The 6,000-nt window shown below is 33.9% G+C and overlaps 1 protein-coding gene across 8 annotated transcripts in view; it reads left to right on the plus strand.

Annotated features, from left to right (window-relative positions):
- Positions 1–6,000, plus strand: part of kmt2cb (lysine (K)-specific methyltransferase 2Cb) — a 154,656-nt gene that overhangs the window by 75,385 nt on the left and 73,271 nt on the right. The window lies entirely within an intron of this gene.

Below are 6,000 nucleotides of genomic sequence, written 5' to 3' on the forward strand. Positions count from 1 at the left end.
TCACTTTTACACATAATGTCCACTATTATCACTTTTACCACCTATTGTCACACTTTCATCACTTTTACAACCTAATGTCACACTATTATCACTATTGCACCTAATGTCACCACTATTATCACTTTTACACATAATGTCACACTATTATCACGTTTACACCTATTGTCACACTTTTATCACTTTTACACCTAATGTCACACTATTATCACTTTTACACATAATGTCACACTATTATCACTTTTACACCTAATGTCACACTATTACACCTAATGTCACACTATTATCACTTTTACACCTAATGTCACACTAGTTTCACTTTTACACATAATGTCCACACTATTATCACTTTTACACCATGTCCACACTATTTTCACTTTTACCATATGTCACACTATTATCACTTTACACATGTCACACTATTATTCACTTTTACACATAAGGTCACACTAGGTATCACTTGTTTAACATGTCACAACACTATTACCCTAATGTCACACGTTATCACTTTTACACATAATGTCACACTATTACACCTAATGTCACACTATTATCACTATTACACCTAATGTTACACTATTATCACTTTTACACAGAATGTCACACTATTATCACTTTTACACATAATGTCACTATAACACCTAATGTCACACTATTATCACTTTTACACTAATGTCACACATATCACTTTTACACACCTAATGTCCACACTATTAGCACCTAATGTCACACTATTATCACTATTACAACCTACTGTTACCTATTATCACTTTTACACATAATGTCACACTATTATCACTTTTACACCTATTGTCACACACTTTCATCACTTTTACACCTAATGTCACACTATTATCACTATTGCACCTAATGTCACACTAGTATCACTTTACACATAATGTCACACTATATCACTTTTACACCTATTGTCACACTTCATCACTTTTACACCTAATGTACACTATTATCACTATTGCACCTAATGTCACACTATTATCACTTTTACACATAATGTCACACTATTATCACTTTACACCATTGTCACACTTTCATCACTTTTTACACCTAATGTCCACTATTATCACTTTTACACATAATGTCACACTATATCACTTTACACTAATGTCACACTATTACACCTAATGTCAACTATTATCACTTTTACACCTAATGTCCACTATTTTCACTTTTTTACACATAATGTCACACTATTACACATGTCACACTATTTTCACTTTTACACATAATGTCACACTATTATCACTTTTACACATGTCACACTATTACACCTAATGTCACACTGTTATCACTTTTACACATAATGTCACACTATTACACCTAATGTCACACTATTATCACTATTACACCTAATGTTACACTATTATCACTTTTACACAGAATGTCACACTATTATCACTTTTACACATAATGTCACTATAACACCTAATGTCACACTATTATCACTTTTACACCTAATGTCACACTATTATCACTTTTACACCTAATGTCACACTATTATCACTTTTACACATAATGTCACACTATTACACCTAATGTTACACTATTATCACTTTTACACATAATGTCACACTTTTACACCTAATGTCACACTATTATCACTTTTACACCTAATGTCACACTATTATCACTTTTACACATAATATCACACTATTATCACTTTTACACATAATGTCACACTATTATCACTTTTACACATGTCACACTTTTACACCTAATGTCACACTATTATCACTTTTACACCTAATGTCACACTATTACACCTAATGTCACACTATTACACCTAATGTCACACTATTATCACTATTACACCTAAGGTCACACTATTATCACAATTACACCAATGTACACACTATTATCCGTTACACATAATGGCACACTATTACACCTAATGTCACACTATTATCACTTTTACCCTATTGTCACACTATTTTCACTTTTACACATAGTCACAATTATCACTTTTACACATGTCACACTTGTACACCTAATGTCACACCATTATCACTTTACACATAATGTCACACTATTTCACTTTTACACATAATGTCACACTATATCACTTTTACACATGTCACACTATTATCACTATTACACCTAATGTCACACTATTATCACTTTTACACATAATGTCACACTATTACACCTAATGTCACACTATTACAAACCTAGTCACACTATTATCACTATTACACCTAATGTTACACTATTATCACTATTACACCTAAGGTCACACTATTATCACAATTACACCCAATGTCACACTATTATCACTTTTACACATAATGTCACACTATTACACCTAATGTCACACTATTATCACTTTTTACACCTATTGTCACACTATTTTCATTTTCACTTTTACATAATGTCACACTATTATCAATTTTACACATGTCACACTATACACCTAATGTCACACCATTATCACGTTTACACATAATGTTCACACTATGTTCACTTTACACTTAATGTCACACTATTATCACTTTTACACATGTCACACTATTAACACCTAATGTCACACCATTATCACTTTTACACATAATGTCACTATTACACCTAATGTCACACTATTATCACTTTTACACCTAATGTCACACTATTATCACTTTACACATAATGTCACACTATTATCACTTTTACACCTGTCACACTATTACACCTAATGTCACACTATTATCACTATTACACCTAATGTCACACTATTATCACTTTTACACATAATGTCACACTATTACACCTAATGTCACACTATTATCACTTTTACACATAATGTCACACTATTATCACTTTTACACATAATGTCACACTATTATCACTTTTACACCTAATGTCACACTATTATCACTTTTACACATAATATCACACTATTATCACTTTTACACCTAATGTCACACTATTATCACTTTTACACATAATGTCACACTATTATCACTTTTACACCTAATGTCACACTATTATCACTTTTACACCTATTGTCACACTTTCATCACTTTTACACCTAATGTCACACTATTGTGACTTTTACACCTAATGTCCACACTATTGTCAATTTTACACCTAATGTCACACTATTGTCTCTTATACACCTGATGTCACACTATTATCACTTTTACACGTAATGTCACACTATAATCACTTTTACACCTAATGTCACACTATTATCACTTTTACTCCTAATGTCACACTATTATAACTTTTACACCTAATGTCACACTATTATAACTTTTACACATAATGTCACACTATTATCACTTTTAGACCTAATGTCACACTATTATCGCTATTACACCTATTGTCACACTATTATCACTATTACACCTATTGTCACACTTTTATCACTTTTACACCTAATGTCACACTATTATCGCTATTACACCTATTGTCACACTATTATCACTATTACACCTAATGTCACACTATTATCACTATTACACCTAATGTCACACTATTATCACTTTTACACCTAATGTCACACTATTATCACTTTTACACCTAATGTCACACTATTGTGACTTTTACACCTAATGTCACACTATTATCACTTTTACACCTAATGTCACACTATTGTGACTTTTACACCTAATGTCACACTATTATCACCTTCACAACTAATGTCACACTATTATCACTTTTACAACTTTCACACTATTACACCTAATGTCACACTGTTATCACTTTTACACCTGATGTCACACTATTATCACTTTTACACCTAATGTCACACTATTATCACTTTTACAACTGTCACACTATTACACCTAATGTCACACTGTTATCACTTTTACACCTGATGTCACACTATTATCACTTTTACACCTAATGTCACACTATTATCACTTTTACAACTGTCACACTATTACACCTAATGTCACACTATTACACCTAATGTCACACTGTTATCACTTTTACACCTGATGTCACACTATTATCACTTTTACACCTAATGTCACACTATTATCACTTTTACACATAATGTCACACTATTATCACTTTTACACCTAATGTCACACTATTATCACTTTTACACCTAATGTCACACTATTATCACTTTTACACCAAATGTCACACTATATCACTTTACACATAATGTCACACTATTACACCTAATGTCCACTATACACCTAATGTCACACTATTACACCTAATGTCACACTATTATCACTTTTACACCTGATGTCACACTATTATCACTTTTACACCTAATGTCACACTATTATCACTTTTAAACCACAAAACTATTAGTCATACCCATTATTTACTTAGTTTAATCCAAATGTTTCAATGTTGACACTTTAAAACTGTTTTACCACCTTTTCTGTCTGTTTCTATTAACTCTCATTTCCAACTTTTAACCCTTCCGTGGTTTTTCAAATTCTATTTCATGTTTATCAGGGACTGTTAGCGTTAGCGTGTGTGTTGATCCCATCACTTATGATTTGGTGTGGTTTGTTGTGCGTCTGCAGAGCCGTGTGAGGAGCCCTGTAGATCTGTGTGATGTTCTAAACACTGACGCAGACATCTTGGGAATGCTGGGAAAGGCGAGCAGTGAGTCCGGTGCGTTGTTTGCTAGCGTTGGGGGGGTGACCTCAGAGAGCGAGCGTGGCTTCACTCTGCTTTGCTGCCATTGCTCTTCTCACTCATTCATCTGGTTCTGGGTTCTTGTAGGTCTTGATTTTTGCTCCTTCCAGGTTGACAGCTCTCCTCCTCCTTTGGTAAGGGTGCTATGGCCGACTAACGCCCCGCTGCAGTGCTTTCCTGCTCTCTCCTCACACTGTGTGTGTGTGTGTGTTTGTGTGTGTGTGTGTCCATTAACTTCCTGTTCCTGTCTGCAGTGTTTATGAGAGCATATCATACTGTAGTTTTGTTAGCAGCACCAGGATAGGTCACGGTTTTAGAAACCATCAGAGGTCCAAGAGCATGGTCTGAGTCTAGCTCAGGGTCACCAACACATGGACCATGGAGGGGCCCTCAGGAGCTCATCTAACATCTGATTCAGATCATGTGACCAATGGGGTCAGATCCTTAAAGGTTAAAAAGGACAAGTTCTAACCACACGCTGACAGTCTTTATAATATTCACTCATCATTGGGACCAAGCTAACGTGCTAGGTGCTAATCAACAACCACTGAGGGTTTACTTCAACTCATAGACAGGTAGAGACTGGGATCAAACCCCTAACCTCTGGATCAGAAGACCACCTAACCCACGGTCACAGGAGACCATAGACTTAATAGACTTAGTAGAGTTAATAGACTAGTAGAGTTAATAGACTTAGTAGAGTTAATAGACCAGTAAGTTAATAGACTTAGTAGAGTTAATAGACTTAGTAGACTTAGTAGAGTTAATAGAGTTAATAGACTCAGTAGAGTTAATAGACTTAGTAGAGTTAATAGACTTAGTAGAGTTAATAGACTTAGTAGAGTTAATAGACTTAGTGGAGTTAGTAGAGTTAATAGACTTCATAGAGTTAGTAGTTAGTAGAGTTAGTAGACTTAGTAGAGTTAATAGAGATAATAGACTCAGTAGAGTTAATAGACTAGTAGAGTTAATAGACTTAGTAGAGTTAATAGACTTAGTAGAGTTAATAGACTTAGTAGAGTTAGTAGACTTAGTAGAGTTAATAGATTTAGTACAGTTAATAGATTTAGTAGAGTTAATAGACTTAGTAGAGTTAGTAGACTTAGTAGAGTTAATAGACTCAGTAAGTTAATAGACTTAGTAGTTAGTAGAGGTAATAGACTTAGTAGAGTTTGTTAGTAGAGTTAATAGACTTAGTAGAGTTAGTAGTTAGTAGAGTAATAGACTTAGTAGAGTAATAGACTTATTAGAGTTTAATCTTCGTAGAGTTAATAGACTTAGTGGTTAATAGCTTAGTGGAGTTAGTACGCTTAATAGACTTAGTAGAGTTAATGGCACTTAGTGAGTTAGTAGCTTAGTAGCGTTAATAGACTTAGTGGAGTTAGTAGAGTTCATAGACTT

This window comes from Gouania willdenowi, chromosome 17, assembly GCF_900634775.1.
Source record: "Gouania willdenowi chromosome 17, fGouWil2.1, whole genome shotgun sequence".
NCBI classification, from domain to species: Eukaryota; Metazoa; Chordata; class Actinopteri; order Blenniiformes; family Gobiesocidae; genus Gouania; species Gouania willdenowi.